This window comes from Ciconia boyciana, chromosome 5 (assembly GCF_034638445.1).
Source record: "Ciconia boyciana chromosome 5, ASM3463844v1, whole genome shotgun sequence".
NCBI classification, from domain to species: domain Eukaryota; kingdom Metazoa; phylum Chordata; class Aves; order Ciconiiformes; family Ciconiidae; genus Ciconia; species Ciconia boyciana.
Window position 1 is genome coordinate 52,412,378 of NC_132938.1, and position 26,207 is coordinate 52,438,584.

The 26,207-nt window shown below is 35.9% G+C and overlaps 1 protein-coding gene across 2 annotated transcripts in view; it reads left to right on the forward strand.

Annotated features, from left to right (window-relative positions):
- The window catches only part of CCSER1 (coiled-coil serine rich protein 1), a 728,765-nt gene that overhangs the window by 366,420 nt on the left and 336,138 nt on the right, over positions 1-26,207 (forward strand). The gene's annotated exons all lie outside the window — the stretch shown is intronic.

Genomic DNA, 26,207 nt, shown 5'->3' on the forward strand with positions numbered 1-26,207 from the left:
CTTGTTTTGTAAAGCCACCACAATATGTAAATCACTCTCAACTTTTTATTGAATGAATTTATCAAATGAATTATAGGAAGCTGCTAGAAATGTCCATATAACCTTGGTATCTTTGTCATTATATTGATTTTACAGTACTTTTCCCAAATGTATTAATCAAGTATCCTTTGATTTTCATTAAAAGTTATTTCTATACCTCTGACATCTTGCTTAAAACATAAGTTTTCTGCACGTGGTCTTTGAAGACACTTTGACATACTACGCTTCTTGAATTAATGAATATTTTGAAAAATGTAACTTCAGCTGCAACAACTTCCTTTTATGGTCTTAAAAGCAGGTCTAATACAAGCATGTGCTTATCTTTGCACATATGCTTAGGTGAACTAGTGCTTATGTCTGGCATTTTCAGTGCTGGAGAAATAAAATCCAAGAGTCATTAAAAGTGTGCTCTTCAAAATGAAAGCAGCCATACTGAACAGGAACGCTTTCTTGAAGAAGGCCCCTAATTATTGGAACATGATACATAAAAGCAGAATTCACCAGCACTCCAACAATTCAGGAACTAAAAATCTTTTGCGTATTCATAATATAACAATATTTGGATTGTAAGTGTTGTAGTAATAGCAATTATTTCCTTTTAAAAAACCAGGGGTTATCTAGTATTCCTTTATTATATGGCTATGCCAAATTCAGAAGAAAATATGATAATCTCCCATCTTTACTGCCAATATCTTTATCTAGGAGTGCTATTGTACAAACAGAGCTTAAAAAAATAGAAGAGCTAAAGTGGTGTCATGCCCTTAGATATGTAGGGAAATCATTTTAACAAACTTGATGCCTCAGAATGAATAGCCATCACATGGCAACTAGACAGTTCGGATATTGTGCATCTGCCAAGTGAGTGTACAGTAATGAATGTCTGCTAAAAGAAAGCACAGACCTGTGATCCCAAAAGGAATGTTTGGTGAATATCAGGACCATCCTATTTGTACTTGAAAGATAAATCTGTTTAACCTTTCTGATCAGGATACAGCTGCAACCTAATATTTCAAAAAAAAAAGTTCCTTTTTAATTGGTGAAAAGTTACATGATTAATAGGTCTCTGGGATGCGATATTATTTAATTTGTGTAATGCATAACATGTATTTTACACCCTGGGAACATAATTATACAGATTAAAGATCTGTCAAATCATCATTAATTTCTAAAGATTTCCAAAACCAAAAATTAGAATCAGGAAGTGCTTGACTTCACAGTCTAAATGAGCATAAATTGTTTTCATTTCATCCTGATTAGAGTCAGGTAACTTTGACTAAGAAAATCTCCTGATTTTTACCAACTTTTTCAAAACGGTATCATTAGAGATTAATTCCCTTTGCATTTGTTCACATATGGCATACTGGCATCTTCCTAGTTTGATCCTACGTTTATTACGGAAGTTTAAATTAAAATATATAATTTCAATGTATAATTTCAAGTGTTTTATTGCACTGCTGAATTATAAAGTGTTTTTACATGTACTTTTAAAAACAGTTTAGCTGTAGCTCAAATAATGAAAGATCCAAGTTTTATGCCTGACCATAAACTTGTACTTTTTAGAAATTAGTTGTCATATTTTATGTCTGACTGTAGCAGGATGTAATCCAGAACATCCCTCATTGTGAGATGGCACGGCACTCAATCTGATTTGCATAATATTCTCCCTCAGAGGTTTACAGAAACCCACTCCATCTTCCGCATGAGTCAGTCCCTGAATCCTCTTCACTTTCTGACAAGGGGTACCTTCCTGAGACAATGAACTGTACGGGGTAAAAGCCCCATCTTGGCTCCTAGGTCCATGCTGAAACATCAGAAACTTCGTTGGCCTGTCTTGCTGGACCCAAATTCCATATCTTTGTAAATCTCTTATCCTTTTTATTACGATAAAGTCGCCACATTTTTGTGTGAGGGGAAACAAGCAATTGTAGCAGCCTCCACTGTGGACTTTGAGCTCTGTAAACCCTAAATACCAAGGCATGTAGTCTCCCCCACTTACCATTTTCGGGGTTGTTTCTGTTTTTGAAACCTGGATTCACATTGGTTTTCTTTCTGGACAGAGTAATAATAGTCCTTTTCTTTAGTACTGGCCTACTGCACTACCTAGCTAGTTCTCCTGTGAAAGAGGAGGCCACCTCTTGGATAAATGTCTTACCCCACCTCGCCACCCCCTGTTCTTAGTTGCCTATATGTTTTTGATGGCCGTGCTCCCTTTGATCGCCCTGCCGGGAGGCTGTGTTCTGGACTGCAGTATTTCCTTACCTGGCTCTCCTGTCCCTGCAGCAAGCTCCTGCTGGGCTATCTAGTCATCGTGATTCTCAGCTCTGGGATATGTAATTTGAGTTCAGCAGCTTAAGTGGGAACTCCTCTAGCCCGTAAATGCTATGAGAATAGTCCCACCATCCTCCCCAGCAACCTGGATAAAAACCACTCCCCCACAAACCACAAAGGAATGAACAGTCTGCATTTGTTACACTTCAGAGTGTTTTATTCTCCTTGTGTAAATTAACCAATTTTGCAATGTGCTGTTCTTGTCCTCTTACACTTTTCCTTCAGCAAATTACAGACTTCAGTTATTAATTGACCGAATTAGAAGACATCTTTAATAAACACATTTTTACAGTTAAAAATGTAATCTGTCAATTTTTTGTACTGTGCTTTTAAAAATGCCAGAAGTGTTGCTGAACAATGAGGAGACTGAGGATGGAAAGCCTTGCATTTGAACGCCTTGACCTATTTGGTATGATGGGAGAGGATAAGCTATGACTTCTGCCTACTGATAGGATGAGATAGCCAAGTACACTGGTGAGAATAAGCCATACCATCCTGGCTTTCAACAGTGAAAAACTTGAGAAGGGAATAAAATGAGGCATAATCCCTTTCTTGGTTCCTAGTCTGGGCATCTCAGCACTATCCTCTGATTAGCTAGATGGCTCTTTGGCCATTCTGTGTTTAAAAATAAAGCAGATACCTTCTTATAATAGTTTTGCCTGCATTAAAAGGTAAAAAAAAAAGCAATCAATATTTTAATTTATTTTCTATCATGAAGATTATTATAGTGACATAAAGCATAGACAGAATGTTTTTGTCAGTGCAAAAATAATACCATCTGGTATTTAATTTTGATTATTATATGAAGCTTAGAGTAAATTTTTATTATTTTCTGTCAAATCTGTCTCAGGATATACACATTCCTCCATTAAATCACATTCATTATGATTATCATTCTGTTGATACTGAAATAGGTACCATATAAAGTTATAAAACATTTATGAAATCTTAGCTAGTGAAGCTTGTATGAGATGGTGATCCATCCTTTCTGTCTTAGGAGAATGAGCACAGTGCATGGCTATTTTAAGACATGGGTTGAATTGAAGAGGCATAGGTGAAGAAGTGCTTTGCCAGCCACGTTTGGGCTGTCTTTTATCTGAATCCAGAGACTGAAAATGATACAGAAATAATGTATAGCGATCATAGCATTGTCTGAGGAACAGAAAAAAAGGCTAGAAAGTGTTAGGCATATTTACCCTTCCATCAAACCCCATACTTTTCACCCAGCATCCAGAGGTATGGCCTCCTCACCTCCTCGTGCCACCTCATTTGCTCTGGCTCTTTATTTTCTATCTGTAATTCTCAGCTTCCCCTGGTGGGAAATGATCCTTAGCTTATGTTCCTGTCCAGATGCACTGTCTACTCAAGGTCCGGTTGATCTTTGGAGGTTTTTTTTTTCTAACTCACTAAAGTCTTGTCTCTTATGGTCTGTAACATCAAACTCCTCTCTCTTTCCTTTGCTGCCTTTTCATTGATTTGAGTCTTTTTTCCTGCTGGAACAGCAATTTTCCAGTGAGGCTGCCTCTTTAAAAATTATTGAATACTCAGAATTTTCTAGCCATGGGCATTTCTCGATGTAACCCTGACTTCATTCCTTAGGCCATTATTTCTTCTAGATGATTTCCGCAGGATTGCCTTTCTTTCCAAGGCAAGAATGAAAGATGAATGCTGCACCCAGTCTTTCAGCAAATTACTTTCTTACACATCAAAAGTTCAGACATTTGATAAAACATTCATTTTAGGTTCTTGTACAAGAAAATTATAAGCTGTAAACTTTTCTTCCACTATTTTTGATAACTTCTTCTAGCTTAATTTTTCTTTCATGATTTTTTCTTATATTTCTTCTATCACACGATCTTCTTTCCTCTGTGTCCTATTTAATCCATTCTTCTATTACATTACTTATTTACCCTTTCACAGCTGCTCAACCCTATTTCAACCAGCAGGTATTGGCAGGCTCTGGGAGGCCCTGGATAAGAAACTGTGTCTGAACTGGGACTGAGCTTAATGTGTAGGTAGCCTTTAGCAAATATTCATAGAGCTGATTAAGGATTTATGGCACAGAAGCAGCTATCCTGATATAGCACTGACCTACTGCACTCCTGCATGAGGGAGCAGCACCCCTGTGGGATACCCCAGACCAGGTAAGCAGACATCATGTCCAGAGCAATATAATATTGATCTCTGCATCTAATTGTATCGCTAGTAGAATGGAATAACGTCGGGTAGGATAGGTAGGAGTTGGTAGATGAAATGAGGGGATAAGAATAAATTAAAAGGGCAGTCCTTACGTGATGCATCATTTGTCACCTATATCCAATAAGGAACTGCATAGACACTTTTTTTTTTTTGGACAAATTGTAGGATTTCAGTTACAGCCACTGGAGAGGATTGTATACTTCATGTCTGCATTCAAATGCATAAATCTGTATTGTATATAACAGGTTGTGCTCTCTAGAAATAAGCTGGTTTATATATATTTTCTTGTTCAGTTGTGTCATATATATATATATATACATATTTTGAATATATATTGGTACCTTCTTTAGCATTGAGAAAGGGGATTGAGTCAGCAAACTTCCTGTGCAGCAAATGGTTCTTTTGCTAATAAATTAGAATTTGATTTACTTTTGGTGACTAGAAGTTTAATGCCTTTTGATCTCATTCATACTTAATGCATATATACTACTTTGCTTTTAATGGACTAGATTACAAAGGCTAATAGCATTCCTAAAGCATTTTACAATAGCTGATTTGTATCAGTGCAAAAGAATTTTCCTTGTTGTGAGGTTTAGTAGAAAATTGACAATAGGGTTAAACAGTGAATAACTCATCTGGTGTTTTATGAAGAGTGAAATAATTTCATCCTTTTGTCAACAGGTTTGGCTACATACCAAGAACTTTAAAAGTTGTGGGGGTGAGAGTAAAAAATTATAAACCAGCCAGGCAATAAGATGCCTAGCAGAACACACATTGCTCTTGTAGAGAGCAAAATAGGAGTTGCCCAGATTGATCTTTATGATACCATAAACCATTATGTGTTTCCCATGAGTTGCTTCTTTCCATTGAATCAAGAAAATCTATGCCTCTGTTTTAATGGAGAAGTTCTGCTCTGGGGTTTTCATTCTATTTGATACCTCTGCAAAATCAGCCTGGCTTTTTCTGTTCTCTGAAGTCTAAGCTCATCTCTCTGCAGGATATAAAAAATTACTGCTCACTCCTGTAGGTGTATAACACAGACTTACTACTTTGCATAGTCCCATTAATTTTCATAACGCCTAGTAGTAAGTATTCAGCCTATTTTTACTGGTTCAGACTCTCAGTGACTGAAGTTGCGAACAGCTCTCGGGAAAATATGTGGGGTAAATCCTCCATCTCCATACAAATGTGGAGATATATAGAGGATGAGAATCTACTTCCATGAATATTGTGGCAAGGGTCTTTTGGTGGAGGGGCGGAGGGAGAATTTTGTGCAAAAGGAATTATTTTGTTTTGTTAGTGATAATGCATGCAGCAGTGTTCACCTGGGCAGGATCTGCTTCCATGTACATGGCAGGAAGACTGTGCCGTAGCGTTACTGGTATTGTGTGAAACTACATCTGTATCTATTAAATGTACAGGCAAACTTGTTTAACCTCAAAAATTCTCAAGTTTACAAAAAAAAAGATGGACTTCATGACCTTTGCTTGGTTCTGTATTACTTAAGCTTATTAAAATGACAGTAAATTTTCTAATGTTTTGCAATTTGGCTCAAAGTGTGAGCATGCCCCATATCAGATGTAATTGGCTTCTTCGTTATAGACTACAGATGTGGTGTTAATATTTTCATAGCCTTTCACATGAGTTCTTGTTGTATATACGGCAGAAAAAAGAAGCAAAGCAGTGTCTCTCTGTAGGGTAGAAGAGACGTTCTTTGGAGGCACCTATTAACGTGACGAAAACTTCCTGTGAAAATGAGTCATTCGATCAACAATGACAGTAAATTCTGATGTTTGCTTCCAAGATTTAACCTGTGAGACAGAGTGCTTAATGCCATCTTTAAAGATCAGGACCTCATTAAGACAGGTGTTTAATCATATATATAGACATGGAAATAATCTCTATCCCTAGTTTATAGCCTTAATTAAACTCCTCATCCACAATCTGAAAGACGCCTAAGGACAGGATCTCCAGGACTACATCATTTTCTAAGTCATTCTGTAATTGTTGTCATAAGATTTTCACACATCTAAATTCCTTGGGGGATAAAAAAATAATGAGACGAAACCATGTGTATTCATGTGTATTTCCATAGCAGTTTCACACTCAGATGATTTTCTCTACTAATTTTAGTTAAAACTTTTGCTCTTTTACTGCAAAATCAGCCATTTTGTATTTTCAGGGGATAGCATTTGACTTTTATAGGACAAAGTTAATGCCAATGGCGCATAAATATAGTAGCAGCTGAGAAAGAATAGTTAAGTCTAAATTCTGCTTGCTTTTCTGTCAGACCACAGATCTTTGAATGGCAAGTGTTTGAAACATTGACAACAGCAAATACGCTCTCAGGAAGAGTTTACCAGTACTCAGTGTCCATCAGCTGGAGTTACCCTGAGAGCCATCATCATCTTTTGTTCAGATTTTCATTTAATCTCCAACTGAGAAACTTAACTGAGAAGGAAATAACCCTTTCTTCCATTTCTAACTTGCTTACATAAGGTAATTGTTCTGTGTAATCTGAATTGAGCAAGAAGACAGAGAACTTTTAAGCCTGAAAACACATAATTAGCTGTACTAGAGGGAGTGTAGTCAATGCTAACAGTTGTTAAACATATATGTGCTAGCAAAATCAGGGTCTAGGTTAATAGGCATAATCTGCTTTTTATTTTAGGTACATAAATATGTGGGCTTTAATATTTTAGGCTTATTTTGCTGATTGTTTTTCATTAGTAGTTTAGTCTCTGCCTTGTTATTGCTTTTCATGGATGGGGCTGATGCTTGGGTTTGAACTTTTTTCAAAATGCATGTAGAAAGAGCATGAAGTATAGGACAGTAAGTACTTTTTCTTTAAAATAAATAAAGGTGAATGACTGAGATATTGCACATCTTTGAAGTGGGAGTCCCAGAGAATGAATTTGACATATAGATTGATACAGATCAGTGATGTTATTTGGATAGGTAATTTGTCATGAACAGGTTATTATATTGATGAAAAATGTGGGTTTATTTTTCATGTAGCTTTCAATATGGATTTCAAAAAGACATACTTGAGAAAATATAATGAAATACACTACGGTGAATAAAGTGCTAATAACATACTGAAGGACTGTGTTACCATCTTTAAAAAACAATGCAGTTGGCTATTAAAGCTAAATAGAACTTGAGAAACAGGGAAATTTAATTTGTGCATTCATTTAGAATTTGTTTTAAATAAGTTGGACTGGATTGCTTCAAACAAATATTTATTTTTAACAAAGTAATCGTTTTGATTAATGCAATTGGTCCAAACACAGCAAAAGTCACCATAATTTTCAGTGACTCTTGCTTATTCACATTGTACTGAAGATTTGCTTATGCACATTGTACTGAAGATTTTTGAGTCTTTTCTCAAAATTGGAGCCCTGTTTGGATCTTCCATGTCAGGTACCCAAAAACTGAAGGAACTAAAATTGTAAGTTTATTTTGAAAGTGTAGCTCATATGTTTCTCTACATCCATATATAATTCTGAATATCTCAAGAATCCTATTGCTATTAGTTTTTAAAACAAAACTAAGGTTCTTGTGTATGTGACCAAGTACTTCAGCAACAGCTTTTGTTGTTAGTACTAACAACTGACAGTGAATGGTAGAAGTGTGACTGTATTCTTTCCACAGCAAGACTGATATAAGTAGAATATTCAGTGATGACAGGGAACAACATTAGCATCATTTACAGATTCAATGACCAGTTCAACAGGGATTTCCAAAGTATTCTCTTCACAAGTGAACAAATTATTTTCCTACTATGTCTTTATTGTGCATGACATACTAATTTACAAAACAGCTAAACAACAGGTTTATTGTAAGAATTTTAAGCATTAGCTATACAAATGGGTTCTGTTGTGTAGCCTTATAAAAAGAAAATGGAAAGTATGCAAATCAGTCTTGTAATATCTCAGGGAACTGTTTTAAAATGGTGTTAAGCTGGTATTATGGTACAAGAATAAATAAAGTGTACTTAGTAAAGAAAATGAAACTTTTCAGAGTATTTGAACTATAATGCAGAAGGAAACAAGAAGTGTCCTCGCTTGCATGCAGTATTCCCCTACTTCTTTTCTCTCTTAAAAAAAAAAAATCCCAAACTCCAGAATCTTCTTTGTTTTTTTTCTCCCCAAACAGAGATTTATTCTGATAAGTGATAAGCCTTTTGAGTTCAAAGGCAAGATAATCCCCTTGATAAACAAAACTATGAAATCAAACCAAATAGGTCGTACTCCAGGGCAAACAGAACTTTTTAGTATGTTGAGTGGCTTTTCAAATAAACAGACAAAAACCAGCCTTTGCATTAGTTTTGTCCCATCAAGGGCAATTATACTTCAAGTTCAGAGAGAATCAGCTCAAAGCAGCAAGACAGAACTGCTCTGCAATGCCTCTTTTATGTTACTGCCTTGCTTGAGATTTGATTCTTAACCCCAGTTCCACTCCACAGCTCCCAAAAAACTGCAAATAATAAGTATGTGATACAAGTGAGAACAAGGTGAGATGACAGTAATTTGGGAGTCTTGAAAATGTGCAGAATGATCGGTCTGCATGGATTAGCTAAGCTACAGCTAGCTTTTTCCTATATATATAAACAATGGTGATATTGAACAAATTTTACTTGAACAGATGAATTTGTTGTATCTTGCATTGCTGAAATTACTGTTTTCTGTAGCTCCCATAAATGCACTGTGTACAGTTGTCAGATGACTATGCTGAAATCTGCTCAAGTCCTCCCACCTAGATGTGAAAGGGGGGTGGTATGGTGTGGTGGGTTTGTTTTGTTTCTCTTTTCACTGTTTCACAGCTTAAACTGCAGAAAATGTTTCTTCTTACATTGGACTATTAAAATATAAAATGATTCCCAGTTCACATGTTGGACTAGATATTCCAATTCCGTTGCTAAGGATAATGTTGAGCCTCAAAAAGATTATGTACAAGATGGTGAAACATGCAAATATTACTAACTGATTGGGAAATCACTATTAATCACTCCTAAAATAACACCCACAAAAATCCCTCCATCCATTTCAAGGATTGAAAGTAGACCCAGGAATCTTATTGGTAAATATTTTCAGTTTTGGTAGTATTGGTTCACCCTACCCACTCTCAAGTAACTGGAAATATTTTGGAATATAAAGTCCTGGGCTCAGAACCAGTGTGGCTTGGGAAAAGTATACAGCCCTTAATTATGCCTGACCCAGGTGTAATACAAGGGTAAGGAGGATTAAGGGCTGTGAGAGCAATAACAAGCAAAAGAGAGATTTGTGTTATGATCATGACAACAAATGGAAAATAAAAAATTCAGAGTTTTATTCAGAGATTTTTCATTGTCCTTTTTGTTCAGCTTCCTCTTCTGTAAGATTGTAACAACAACCTATGTCAGAAGACTTTTGTAAGACTTATTTTATTAGTACCACGAGCCACAGTGCAATAGCAAGGACTGCCTTTAAGCACACAGAACTGTACAGAAGACATCCGAGAAATACGTGCTGGCTATCTTCATTTCTTTTTGTTAACCTTCCATTTGTGGTACTTATATGTACCATATTTACAATAGGAATGTGAAAATACCTGACAGCCAGATGCTGCTGCCCTGTCCGTCTCAACAGTGTCATACCCAACTAATAACCAGTGGGGCCGCTTGCCAAGGGAAATGTTGCAAAGCTCATGCAAAGGAGCGAGGTGGTAGTGACACCTGGTTTCTTACGAGAAGCAAAATAACAATGGACAGTTGCTGTGTTGTGTAATCAGAAAGAAACCCGCTCTTTTGCACTAGAAAATTCAAGAGTAACCAGTGATTTGTTTGTGAAAATTTGAGGAGAAAGAATGGCTTTGAGGTAGTGGGTGTTTGGAGTGCCTGAACAACACAAGGCATGGAAATATAATAGTATGTTTGAGAACTGAGATGACTTTAGAAGCAGTTTTATTTTACATTGTTTAATTACCTCATATATTTGGTGGACGGGAGGAAATCTAAAAATCTTGCATCTGAAAATTGTCTTAAAGTGGAAAGAATTCCTATCACTAAAGATATGCTCAACCATAATTTGCCATACTTCATCATGACTTACTATTGAGCAATTTGATCATCCATGATCTTATGAATGACCAATGTAGGCTATAGTTCCATCACTTTCTTCTGTTCATGAATAGTACAATGGCATTTATAGATATTCCCTTAACATTTGTATTAAAACAAATCCCTAACTCTTGATAATTTATAGAGCCTGCTAATACTGAACAATATATTCAAAATACAACTAATCAGGAATGTAGGATTTAGGAAGATTTACTGTTGCTTAGAGTGAAAGAGAGTGTAATTAAAATGATGATAAGGTAGTCATGATTGTAATAAATTATTGAGGTTACAGAGATTAGACCTTAAACCATTTGCGTAATGATGAAGAGACCTTGAATGTGAATATGTTCTAGGCCTTTAAATGTTAAAAAAGTGGATCCTAGAACAATGTAATCCTTTCTTCAGTGGGACTTTCACAGACTGAACAGAAGTCATAAGCTAACTTTCCATTTCTCTCCATCCAAATCTACTATGATTTTACCTGGAGTTTTTTACCTCTTGTTATCTACAAAAGATTTTTACCTGTTGTTTACCTGCAACTTACAATTGTCAAGAAATGTGTGGAAATGTGTTTGCTAATCTGGGGGATGACTGGGAAAAGAGGCCCACACATTTCTGAAGAAATTCCAGTTACCAATTAACATTTTCATTAGAATATTTGAGTCATAGTTAATTTGCATTAGGATTTATTATCTGAGCAAACCTGACCTATTAAACCTTCTAAATCTATTACTGTTAGCTAATGTCATGATTACAGGAAGAGTACACGGTGTGCCACAGCAACATGGCTGTTCCACCAAATTTTTAACTTGAAATCGCCATTGTGCTGTTTATCACTGAATTACTAGACATGATAAATTATTTTATGCTAGCCACTCTCATGTTCATCTTTTTAATACTTTCCTTGTCATTATAAGTGCCTTTAGCCTTACAGGCTAATGAAAGGTTCTTGTATCAAGTCTGATTACCACTCTAATGTTTTCCAGGCATGCTTGGTGATGAGCTTGGCATATGAAACAATTTCCTGCAGTAATAAAACTAATTAAAGTGGGCAGTCATCCCCACATCACTCTTTAATGAATTATAATGAGCTCATTAATCTATCCGGTCTCACTCACCACATCTATTGGCTAAGCTTCTCTGGGTGTATGTCAGGATAGAACTCCTGCCCAGGAAAAAATGGACACGGAAATGCATCTGTTTTCCCTTTTTTGACAAAAACCAGGAGACAGCAGAGGTCTGCTGTAAGTGGAATATGCTTTTTAATAATCAGAATGGGAAAGGGTATATAGCTAAGACCCTGTGATGGTGGCAAAGGAAGAATCATGCAGGAACTTAACAAGGTGTAATATTGCACTGCAAGTGACAGCTTAATTAAAGCCTCTGTGACACACACAATTCACTTAAAATATGACTTGCAAATAATGTTTTAGTAACTGGATCTCTAGGAAACTGCCTAAAGAAAATAACATTAAGCTTGGTTTTGGCTGAGTTTCTTGGCATTTTTCTTTGTTCAAAATGAGCAGAGAAGAGGTTGCAAGGTTAGGCTTCCCAATTCAGTAATTACAAATATTAAAGAATAAAATGGTAAGACTTATGAGAGGAAAGAGATGATTCATATGAATATCCATACAGAAGAATCACCTATTTTTCTTAGATTGTAACCCTGGAACTTTCCCCATCTGTAAAAGGTCAAGTCTAGTAATAGCTAATCACAGCTACCCACTGGAGTTAACTATTTCTTATTAGCATTTGGATGCTTTTAATTCAAATCCCACAGGCATAATTGCAATGTTATTACCAGGCAAATTAATCTTTAGTTTACCTCCATTCATTTCAAGTATTTTAATACTAATAAAAAGTTCTGCAAAACCTATGTTCACAGCATATGCAAAGAAGTTAAAGTAAATACGCTGTTCCAAAGCAGAAGCAGCAGCCATACTCAACAGTACATTTCCATCCGTGTCTTTGCCACCGCAGACTCAGTGCTCTTTTCTCATCTGTAACAAAGAAACTTGAATGATGCTCTACTTGAAACAGGTATTCATTTTTATGCAAACTACTGAGGCTTTGTTTCATTTTTCTGTAGAGAGAAAAAGTGCAGGCTGCTCTAAAATCTCAATAAGGTGGTGGTCAGGGCAGCCACAGTAAATGCAGGTGACCGGGGTTCAAGTCCCTGTTGTGAGTGCGAGGAAGCAGAGGCATCTGTATCCCCCTCCCCAGGGGTACCCTCAGCTGCTGAGCTGATGGCCAGGCAGCGGTGCAGGGTAACGGCTATTCTTCTAGCTCAACAGGATGAAAACGTTTTGCCACTGTAAGGTTCTTCAAAACTGATGAATTTTTATTCAAAAAGGTCAAGGGCTTTTTCTAATGAAATAAACACTTTAAAGGGAGAAGATATGTTGTTATAAAATCCCCACCTGGCTTCAGTCTTAAAGAAAAAGTGGTAATCTGCCACTCAGTTACAAAGAAACAAACAAAAGATGTCTTTGCTTCATGGCCATTGTTGTTTCCCATGGTATGTTGGCATTATTAGTGGTTTTGTTTGTTTCTTTTTACAGAGGAAAATTTTGTAGAGACTGTCTGCCAAATTTATAGTGCTCCTAAATACATTCTCAGTTCAGTTTCAGGAAAAGGAATGATATAGCTCAGGTTTCTTCTGCAAGACTTGTATACTTGAAATATTCCGATTTAAAATGTGCAATGTAGGGGGATCTAAGTATAAAAAACCAACCCAAACAAAACCCAATCCTTTCTATTTCTATATTATTTTATTTTATGCATAGAATTTGATTTCTGCTTGGCTTAGTGCAGTGATGTATCTCGCTACATGGTAGCTCAGAAACAGGAAGAGCAGTTCTGTGTTATAGCACGTTGATTATGCCAATGCGTGTGGTACTAATTAGACTGTACTGTTTTCTGTACTGGCCAAACTAGGTAGATATTTGTAGTTGGTACTGTATTGTCTTAAGAGACTTAAATTTTGTCGTATCTTTGTAATTGTCCTATAGCGGCATAACTGTCTTCTGATAGCTGAATTTTGTTTGTCTCAGCTATCTGACAAAGCCTTTTTTATTTTATTTTTGCTTAAAAACTCATTAAGATAAAGATGTCTTCTCTTTTGCAATGATTGTAATGTCAGTGCAGAAATTAGATTTTCTATATGTATGCAAAGTTGGTGGTATTTAAAGATTGATACAGCTGCATAAAAACTACCAGCAAAATGTCACATTGGTTGAACAAAGGTTTACCCTCAAATAAAAGATGTGTTTGCATTTAAGGTCAGTAAATAATTGGGTATGCATTTTGTGAGGGAGTCGCACTGAATGTATAGTCTAGTTAAGTCTTTTTAAATTTTTTTAAAATTATTTTTCCATAACCACCTAGCTTGAACATTGACATGCAAAATTCAGGGTTCTTTTTCAGAGAATATAAGAAGCTGATGGAGATGTAACCACTTGAAGAAGAAAAAATAAAAGCAAAATATTTCATTGAAAGCATCAAAATAATGAGTAGCATGAATAGTTTCAATAAAAATTAAACATAGCCAATTATTCTTTTGGTAAGATATATATTGAAAATGACATCCTTTCATTACCATGAAATTTCCTCATATTTACTTATATAAGTGAGAAGCCTACTGATTGTCTTTATACATCTGTACTCAGTGTGAAGTATGTTCACTGTAATTCAGAATCTACTCTTGCCTACCTGGTAAGAACAGATAAAACCTCAGTGGTTTTATAGAAGAAATGGGTGTCCAAGACCTCCATGTACTAAATGGTAGTAGGTGAAAGAGGGTATGTCAATAATTTGCAAAATTCCTCATCTAGAGAAACAAATCCAACTGTGTTTAGCAAGTGTGATAAAGGCAGGAAACAATCTTCATGTATTCTATCTGCAAGTTTTACATAAAGTGTAGCAAGATGTTCTGAAATACCAAAATGAATTACTGATTTGCCCACCTGCTGTGCATCATTTTGCTCTTCACTCCTATTTTATTCAATTGGCCAGTAATATTATATAGTATGCTTATTGATATAATAATACATTTGATAGTCTATAAGCAGTAGCAAATTACAAGTATTATATATAGTTTAAGAAAAGACATCATGTTCTCCACAATACCCCTTAATGATATAAAAATAAACACAGTGTATGGTACTTCTGTATTCTCATTTTATCTAAATATGAGGGTCTTACTTTTCTGTGTTACCATTGTGGATCTAGGGAGCCTTTTGGAATGCATGGAGTTAGACTGGCATGAAAGTACTATAAGAATTGCCAAAGAAAAGCTATTATGTTTTGAGGTTTGGTGGGGTTTTTTTAATTTGGATGGATATGGCCACGGGTAGAGATGTCATTAGGCATTAACACAATATTTGTGTTTACATGGTGTCTTGTGTGATGTGAATAAAGGAGTCCTTTTTGATAGGCACAAAGCTCAGGAAACCTGTCACCTATTGCAAGTTCTTCTGGGTACCCCTGGTGAATGCTTACCTCCCTTTTGTATGTCTGAATTTCCTACTCTGAAAAAAATAAAATAAAAAATAAAAAGGGGGTGGCATGGACCTCTTTATATGGAAGTATTTGGAATCTACAACTGAAAAGTACCCATAGTTTGAAATATTCTATATACAGGAATTTGGAGGTGGAAGGGGAAATAAGGAAGCAATTTGTTATCCACTGAAGTGTAACAAAATTACCAAATTCACTATATTTAAAAATGCATGGTTGCCTCAATACTTGCAGTATTCTTTTAATAATATAGCAACAAAAACATTGCATAAAGTGAAATAAATATGCGTTTGAAAATGTAGTTTATATTATGTATTAAAAAGTAATTTTCAATCTATTAATCCTTTAATAGGTCCCCAATTAAGGAAAAAAAGAATCAGTGATCTTTTCAGAGGTACTAATTTCGTAAAATTTGATTTAGGTAACTGCTCCAGAACTTATTGTCTCTGGAAAGAAATTGTTTCAGATTGGGCACACAGAAATAGAATTTTACTGGATTTGATGCCTTTTTTGAAATTGTTGATCTTGGCACTAGTTTGATCTCATTCCTAACATCAGAACTCCAAAATGCTTATGTTGGTCACTGAAATCACAACGATATTTAAACCAGAATGCAGCAATTTACACAGGATGATTAGCAGAATAAGGTAAATGGGAAATTTTTAGGCATCTTTTAAGTAATGAAATAAATATTGATTCCTGTAAACATTTACCAAAGAAGGCGTAGACCCTTTGTAGTCTACTTAATAGTAGGCTTACTTTCATGCTTTTCTTTGTGATGAGCACCTTAAAATCCACTTGGACTGAAGGTGGTCTAAGTACAGTCAAAATCAAAGTTTTATTCAAAATTACAAATGGACATGTGCCTGTCTTGAAAAGACTACTACTCTTTATAGTGTGCTTAACATCTATTAGGTAATAGGTATTTTCTAAATCAGCTTTTTCCCCAGTCTGCCTCCCAGACTAGAGGTGGTCTTTAGAATTAATAATTTTGGTCTCTCAATATCATAAAGTGTTAGGTGGTCAAATGAAACTTCAGAGTCCAAAATAGTGAAGGAAACATTTAGATTAATCTAAGGTAAACTTTTTATTTCCAAAGTATATTTATGTGTCCTCTGCTGTTCTACTAGTCTATACGCTCTTTTGACACCTCTTCCCTTAGAAGTTGCATTTGTCTGTATAACATATTTTCCATTTTATACAAAGATAAAACATGTGATGCATGAAAAATTTCTAAATTCTTTCTCATGAAGATGTCTTGCTTATATAAATTGAAGAATTTGTAGTATTTGTCCGTATTTAACCATTTTCTTAAATACCTGGCAGAGAACCAGGTACCCTGCAACCACGAGCTTTTATGTTCTTCTCACTTCTACTCCAGACCTGCACTAAATGGTATTTAATGGTAACTTGTATATCACTGTTAATTCTGTGAGTATTTGTTATTTGCATGCATTATCCATGCATGCAAACATTTGTATTTTTGATCCTAAAAACTCACCTGGAATTACACGTTATTTTCATTATTATAACCTCAACCAGAGCTGTCTGGATTGCTTCCCCTTTCTTATTGTCTTGAGGGCATTTAATAAGATTACTTCTGTCAATTCCTATGTATTTGACAGATCTAAACATTTATTAATTGGTTTCCTCCCTGAATCATCCTGATCAATCTAAAATTACTTTTATTCGGATCCTAAAGAAAATCTTGACTTGGCTTTAAAAATAGTAACTGGAAAACGTATAAAAAAATATATGTTGTCTTTTGGTGGTTGTGCGCAAGAGGTTTTTGTCACATTTTTCCTCACAACTGGAAAAGCTGAAGTCACTATTTTTTAAGGCTCTCCTTGCCTTCTGTGTAAAATTTTCTTGTGATTCCAAGAAGCAGGAGAAAGAATATTTTAAAGCATAAATTATGAATTCAACATAAAATAATGGAAATACTGTCACATTTTCAAGCCGGTAGTAGAAGGCTACAGTGGACTCAGGGGAGACTTCAACTCGGTGGCCTGTGCTGTGTTGGAGCCAGAAGGAACTTTGCTGTTGATCTCCTCCCAGGGGAGCCAGGATCTGATCTGGGCTCAGTCTCCTTCCATTTAGAGAAATGAGGTTTTCTGTAAGGCATTATTCTCTGAATATGAAGAAATGCATTTACTGGCTTGGCGGTAATGAAACTTTTACAAAAATGCGGCAGTTGGCAGATATTTTTACTTTACTTCTTGGCCTAAATGGTTTTGTCATGCTGCTTGGCAGAAAGAAACTGCGACATACCAGTGAAAAAGTGGCTGCATTTCAATTGTGAGTGAAATGTCTGTACAAGGTTACAGATTTTTATGGATATTCTTTGATGTCAATCAGTCTATATGTACTACGTGATTAAGGTTGTTTGTATGTAAGAGTGTGAACGGGTTTTGGTTTTGCTGATTTGGTACTAGGGCAAAAAATTAGATATGAATAGGATCTTTTTTCCTGATGATAATGAGAGTTAATAGGAGGGTATTAAATTGCTGAACTTCAGGTTTACAATTTAATGTAAAAATAAAATAAGCAAGGCCAAAATACTAAAACAAACAACAAACCCCCCACCCTGATTATAAAAGATTTTATTCAAATTAATAAGTGGCATGAGGTCTTCCAGAGAATTTGCAATGCTGACAGATAACTGTTGTGTAGGGAACCACTCCTGGCAAATAAGGTTATTGTAAAAAAAGTAAATAAATTATCTGTGTTTGTTTCCACATAAGTAGATACACCAGCAGCAATGGGGCAACTAGTCTGAGGAATGAGTCTTGAAATGTCAGTTGAAGATAACTGAGTATAAAATGGAATAATGTAGAATAAGAAGTCTCTCATACCAGCTACTCATTCAAGTATGCTAAAGAAACTGATATAAGAAATTGTTGAACTACTAACCCTTGCCCATTATCTGTTGCTTAAATCTTTTTCTTAATGAAATGACAGATAAAAATAAGATGCCAGGGTGTGGGGTACTGGGGTTTTTGTTTGTTTTGTTGTTTGTTTTTTTTGAAGTTCTTTTAATCTGACTTTGTTACCAGGTAAATTAGTAGAAACTTCTGGAAAATAGATTTAGTTGGTCCATGAATATAATAAATGGGGAAGAGCAGACTTGACTTTCTGAGATTTTAATCATACCTCAGAAGTCTGCTGGAAGAGTCATCAGCATGTGAATAAGGATGATCTGTTTTGTGTAGTTAACTCAATTTCCAAACAGCTTTCAACAAGGCCCTTCATCAAAGGCTTTTAGAAAATAAGAGGATGAGCAGGGAATTCTTCTCTTGAATTAATGGCAGATTAGGTGTAGAGTACAAAGATGTAAGTAGTCACTTATTAAAGGAAGAATTATACTTCCAGAAAGGTCCAGAATAATCAGAATTAAAATGGAGTATGAAATGTTGCAGAAAGATCTCATCATACCAAATGATTTAAAGATGAAAGGCAGTTGAGATTCAATGTCAGCAGACGCAAAGGAATACACATGGGGAAGAACAAACCTTCTAAATGAGGAAAGAGATCTTTCAGACATTGTAGATAGTTCCCTGAAAACACCAGCTTAAGTACTTATCAAAATCAAAAAAAGTACATACAGTTGAGTAGTTATTCTTAATAGTTCTTGCAGGGCTCTTGATGAATTAGATGCAGAGGCATTGTTCCCAAAGTCTCTTTATTCTGAAGTTTGTGACTTTGATTTTAGTTTTACAGAAGGGTTTGTGATGGAATTTTTTCCCTTTCTGCAGAAAACATAGAAGACATGGGGGTTTTCTATAAATTTGGGCCCTTAAGAATTATTTTGAATAAGTACTTAAAAATGAATGCAAACCAAAATATCATAGTGCAGTTGTGTGAATGGATGGCTAAGCCGCTGCTCGAGTGCTACGTGGAATCCTGATTACATGGTTCGAATGAATGATATAGTGCAACTAGAAAAGGTGGATCACGGGTTTTGCTGAGATACAGGGTGGTTTGTGTAAGAAAGGAGGTTATATAGACAACGATTCCCAACCTTCAAACAGAGATGACAGGAGTTGCGCAGTAAGCGTGCAGACATGTAAAACTATGGGAAACACAGGGAAGATGAATAGTAAATACTCCTGTCTTTTCTTAAGATAGGAACAATGACATTGTTCGGCAGTGTGTTTGAAACAAAAGGAAGGTTTGGGGGGTTGAGGTTTTTGTTTTGCTTGCTTGGTTTGTTTTCTTTTCACGAAGGTATAATTTATTTAGAGATATCACCAAAGGAGGCGTGGTACCATGTATATGAATTCTGGGTCCGGAAGAGCCATAAGGAGAGAGTAAATTGAGTGGTTATATCAGGAAAAATACATTTATATGTTTGCTACACATTTCCACTCCTGGCTGCTGTTCACAATTTCTGCAGGTTAGATACATCTTGGCCTTCACCTGGTATGATCATTCAGTTTTATGTTTTGTGGTTTATTGATCAAGCTGCACTCCTTTAAACTCCATGCTTTTTATTATTCCTGCTGAAGAGAGCAAAATTCAGCTGAAGCAAAAAAGAACCCCATTAATTTGCTTAATATGTATTTCACAGTTAACTGACAATTGGATCGCTATGAAGAAAACGTTGTTTATTTAGCTCTATTCAAAAATGTCTGAGGTTAAGCAGAATAGCCTGCGTAGTCTTTTTGAGTGTTACCTTCATAATAAAATATCGGTTGAATTCTAGTATTCAAATGGATATAGCTGCCCTAAATTGTTCCAGTAAAATATTTATTGACATATTCTGTGTAATTGAACTGAAGTAGAACATGGTATAGAATTGCATAAGGTTTTATCACCCTTATTTATCATTATAAGATCAGATCCTGTGCTCCCCAAGCTCCATTTGATTTCATGATCAAGAAATAAAATATAGAGCTGTTCCTTTAGATATGTCATTTGAATGCTGTAGTTGCATTGGAAGATGATGTACATAATGCTGTCTGTTTCTGATATGACCATAGCTTCCAAAACTGATTCAGGATTTTATTGATTTGCTTTGTTCCTACTGGAAAGATACCCTGTAGTGTGACTCTGCTTGTGTTGACTCAAGGTGGCTGTGGGCGATTGCTCTGAGTTGCAGTGTTATGCTTTAACGGGGATTTCTGCAGCATGGACTTGCCCTCGCCCTTGTGCTGGGCTTGAGCAACAGCTGGCACAGCAGTGTGACATGCGAAGCAGGCGAGTTAAGTATGACCATTGCCTGCAGCCAGCGGCTGCTCTTTAGGAGCGTTGTCAGGACTCCAGCCAAGACTAACTGGCCTGGCACAGCACCAAAACAACAGATGAGCCAAAGAAGCGAAATCAATGTGCTTTGCACATGTGAAGAATTGCAGCCAGCCAGTTCCTTTCTCTCTTGGTGTGATTGAAAGGAATTGATATGATAGATATAAATTGATACAATATGTAGAACTAGAGTGAACACAGAAAAGGAAAATAAAACACTGGAAAGTCATGCTGTGTACATACGGTATGGTGTAAATACATCAGGGGACCATCTCTCAGAGATGGACCAGTGACTTCACTTTGACACCTGAACCAAATAATGCAATCTTCGGTTCTCTGCCTCATGTTAAGATCATTAAGACTGTCATTAAAACAATAATAATAACCAATAAAACTATTCATGATCTGACAAAAAGCCCATTTCTGAAAACACAGCCTGTAAAATCCAGAAGTCTACTCACATGAATAATCTCAAATATATAGATGCTTTTCCTTTTAATAAAAGTGTGTGCGTCAACATGATACATGTTAACACAAGTGGGGTCTCAGTTTGGAGATAGATAATGGTGCTTCTCTACAAATTTCCAGTAAGATCCACAAAAGTACTTGGTGCTTTTCAGATGCCAGGTGGTATAAAGTGAACTGTAAAAGACATCCATAACCCTGTACATAGTCTAGACTCCTACACTGCTGGTGTAAAAATCCTGTACATGTTAAAATAACCTGTGTTTTCTCTGAGTGTTCTAGTTAGTTATCCAGAAATTTATTAATTTTGCTGTATGAATCTGCTGCATAACTGAAAGGAAGCTTCAACTATTATGGCATTTATGTAGCTTTCTGAACCTGATTCAGTTTTAAATTTCTTAGTTTGGTTTGTTCCAGGATGATATTTTTAAACAAACTACATCCTAAGTAATTGCTGATTTTTGCATTACCGTAAGTTGGTAAACAATCTGCTTAGCATCGGAAATTCAGCACATTTATCAAATGAGTTTTATAATATTCTAATTTTATGGTACTATTTTGGCAGCATATTCTGTTTAGTATCAAAGTAAAACTGCAGTAAATTTATCTTCCATAATACTTGGTTAGTTCTGTTTATAGCGCTTTGATTACAGTAAGCACAATATGCCTATTTGTTCCAAAGTATGAAGAGGTATAAAGTAAGTTTTCAAAATGGAAATGATTATGCTCTTGGCACTTATGCATAATTTGCTGCAGCTATCTTCACACACGCAGTACAATTTGTCGTCTTGTGACCTGATCTGATGAGAACCAGATTTGCTATTATGTTTAGCATTTTCCCAGATGGACAGAATTAAACTAAAACAGGAAAATACTAGCACTGAGACATAGCAATTGCTGTCGTAGACTATAACTGAAAATAAGTAAAAGGGTGACGATTTGAAGAACATTCTGACCATAAATGTGTACAATAATAACAGCAGATCCATAGTGAATATACAGCTAAATCCTGGACTGTTTTGCAATCTCAGAGAATATAAGTGAGGAAAATACAATGGACACTTTGCGCACGGCTGCTTTTGCATTTTTATGAAGTACACCTGGAATTTAGACTACAAACCTTTTTGATTACCTCTGTTTAATAAAAGAAAGTAGTTTGAAGATGCAGCATTTTATTTACAGAGCATGCTGTGTCTGACAGTTCTCTTTAAGAATAAGCTGTTAATTGACTTCTCTTTTTATCAAGTATTTTCAGAGTCTTGGACAAGCCTGTTATGAACATGCTCACTGCAGTGGAGAGCAGAATTCTTATCCTTTTTGTTCATAATGAGATCATGAACAACATTCATAAAAATAATGAGAATATCATTATAATATGTAATACTGTGTGTAATATGTAGTACATATAATTTATTAAACTCAACAAAATGGCCTGAAAGCTATAGTGTGTACAGGTATCTTATGAACACATGCAGAGAGCATATGATTCAATTGTTTGGAGTGTTGACTAATATTTTCATAGCATCCATGTTGTCATTGGACTGATAGCCTTGATGAAATATACAGGTATAAACTCCTTTTGCAGAATGATAAGGAACCAGAGTGTCCAAGGATATTGATTTAGTAACTAGAAATGGTATATGTTACCTAGCAGAATTTTAAATCTATGATCATTTAATTGATTCTGGTTGGCACTTTAACTCAGCTATACTTATATGCCAATCTGTTATTCTTTTACACTCTATAAATATTACAAGGACTGCAAAAACATGAGAAATATTTTGCATACATGATAGTAACCAGCATTATAAATAAGCTTATTTTTGTAAACATAGGAAAACACGGGTCAAGTATCTACTGGAATGTGGGGATAATAAAGAGCCTGAGTCGTGCAGCCCCAAAGTACTCAAAGTTATATTAAAAAGCCCTACTTTATGGGGGGAAAAATTTCTTCCAGCTTTGTAATTACAATGTAGATTCAGAATACACTGACTACACGCTCTGCTATAAGCAGGCCATATGTTTCAATTCCCTTCCTCGTTGATGTCTGTTGTTGTAACAATTCCTTAGAAGGGAATTCTGGTTTTCAGGTAGTTTGTTTTTTACTATAAATCCCTATTGGACTATGTCTCCTCTTCCTCATTCACCTTGAGAAGCTTTTCTCAACAAACTTCTTGGTCTTTCCATAGCAGCCTTGCACTGTACAACCGTTTCACAGTAGATAATGAAATATTTCAGGCCTCCTAAGAAGTAAAGGTAATCTGTTTCTGAATTCACACTATCTGATATGCATTGCTGTTTGTCCCCGACTAATAAATAACCTGGCATTCCACCAGCTTTTCCTGCCCCTGCACCATTCAATGGCATGCTACTTCTTTGGTATCCTCCACACAGCCTTCACTGAAATATTTTGGCTCTTGCACATGTGATTTTTTCAGCCTTCTCTCCTTCCCTAGCTTTCAATACTTACTTTCTGGAAGAACTGTATTTGCTGTTTTGGCAACAGATAGTTGGTTCTGTAACATTTTTTATTCTCTTAGTACTACATTCAGACAGATGTATGGGATACTGAAATTACCCAAGCCTTTCTGCAGTCGACTACTTTTTTCTCTTTTATTCCTGTACAGTATTTTATTCTATCCCTGTTCTTAGTCTGTGTTACAGCAGAAATGTCCTCAAAATATCATAGAAACAGAAGAAGCACCAAGCACCATTTGTCTTTTCCCTTTTGTCTTGCATTTGCAGAACAAATGATGCCTGTGCAGATACCATGCAGCAAAATGGGATTATAAAATCCTAATTCTACACTGTGTTCAAAAAGAAAGAGCTCTCTGCTGCTTGCAAACCTAGTGTGGTGTAGAGTGGATGGAATATAGACTATGTTTATTATTACTTCTTTTACTAAACAGGAACATAAAAATTGGGAATCGCTAGTATCTCTATTTTACAAGACATTTCTGGGTAACGCCTGCATACACATCGATGTGCCGGCACAGCAAGTTGCAGGGAAGATCCTGTCTAAGGACGGTCCTTGCTGAGATGCTTGAGTGCAGATAAAGTCTTCTGTTTGGTGGCAATGATTGTATCATCACCTGCATTCTGCAGTTAAGCTTACCTAACTGCTGCTAGCTTAGCTTAATACTGAAAATTATTTAAGTGAGGGGTGGAAATAATAGGTATTCTTTTCTCTAAAGCTGGCAAGTGCATGAAAGGTATGGGTCCAACCCTCATATCATAGTCTCAAGTATCCCACCACAGTGGGTCCCCCAGAAATTGTGGGATGCGCTTTTACTAAGCTGCAGTGGTCTGCACAGGAGCTGATAATGCGGAGTGTTGATTTACAAGAATCATGTCCTGCTGGCACTTGTTAATCAGAGTTTCACTGATATGTGGCAAGACAAGGGAAAAATTACCTTAGCCCTAGATATTTTTCTCCAAACTGTAATGACAGTTATGGTCTATATTCTATGAGAAAATTATTGCATGGAATATAGAAGTTAAGTGCCTGAAGAGCTATGCTGGGCAAGAGAGGGACAGACCAGCTGGGGGAAGATCCAGCTGGGTGCATGACTGCTTTTTGCCGGGAGAGATGCACCATGATTTTTAAGTCTTTGGAAGCTCTGGGAGGCAAAACCTTTCTTCAAGCTCTCACTAGTCCAAGGGAGGCCTGCATTGCTTCTTAGACAATACCTAGTGCCAAAGCTCATCTCAAAAATCTTTCCTGCTCTAGTTACCATACACTATTACAGGCTTCATTGCTGTATTAGCTTTGCATGCTTTTTAAAAGCTATTTTTGTAATAGTCTTGGTTATGGGACCTTGTTGTTTTCCTTCTTCCACTGTGTATTCAGCTAACTTTTTTTTTTTTTAAGTTAAAAAGGGGAAAATCAGAAGATGGCAACAATGTGAAACCGTGCTGACAAAAAGAATTCAGAATAATGTAACTAGAAATTGAGGTACAATAGCTAATGCCACATCGTTTTTAAAACCATTTTTTTTAAATAAAGAGAAGTTATTGATACTTTAAGCTATATATTTTATGAGCAGATTTTTTTGCTAACTAAAATGTTAAATATGTACTAATAACATACTGTATGCTGAGGGCTGTATTCTGGGATGTATTAGTATTTTATTTTCAGCTAACATTCGTAAACAGTGATCTATTAGTAGATAGTAAGAGTGAAATGCTGCTATACCATGTAGCAAAGAAATGCCTGTGAGTTTCTCCCTAAAGGAGATAGTGCAAGTCCTGGCTTTTTTCGAAATTTGAATCTTTCATGAGATCTGTACGGAGTACTGAAGTAGTGTGTAAGTAGGTTCATTACCTGTATGCCAGAAATGGGATATCTCTTTTTATTGTGGTTGTAAATATTTGTGGTTTTATATGTGAGGAATATCTTGTTTCTTTTGCATGTTCTGTTACAGCAGATGATGAGCAATATGATTACTTTGAAAGGTAATTATTATAACTGAACATTTAACTGAGGAAAATGGACTTCACACTCTTTACATTTTTGTCTCATATTTGTGTGTTCATTTAGAGTTGCAAACACATTAGTACTGACAAAGTTCAAGTTTATCACACTGATTATACCCTTTTGAACTCCTGAGCTCTTCATGGTCTAAATAAATTCTGCACTTTTATACTTGTTATCATCTGTTAGCTAGAGGCCCAATTTTCTTATTTTTAAAGTAAGGACAAAAGTGTTGTGCAAATATCACTATATTCCCAAAAGTTTTCTTGTTGTATGGCTTGGTTTTTGGCGGAAAATAATGATACTCCAAACCAGTAAATTTCCCAAACTTTGTAAATAAGTGTCTGTGCTAGAAAGATGTGAAGATACAGTGCTTTATTTATAGATGTACGACCAGCCAGTTGGTTGGCTAGTTTGTTTTTTTGTTGTTGTTGAGTCGGGTTTGGGGTTTTTTTTTGGGGGGGTGGGGTGGGGTGGGGTGGGTTGGGGTTTTTTGTTTGGGTTTTTTTTTGTTTTGGGGTTTTTTTTTCTTCAACAGTTCAGTCATTTCATTTAAGTTTCTTCTCTTGGATGTTTATCAGAACAACACAAAAATATGTGATTGACATTTCATCTCCAAATAAGGTGTTTAGACTTACATGAACTCACAAAATTGCCTGGGGACAGCTTGCAGACTGCCTCATGGACCTGGGTTTGGCTACAGTTTTAGCTACTAGGTCCATTTTCATGCAAGTCAAATTGGGTTATAGTCAATGGTTATATCACTAAGTGGTAACTATTTTCTTTCCTCTACCCTGTTAATACCAGAATTGCTGCTGTTTTGGCTGATGTGGGACAAAA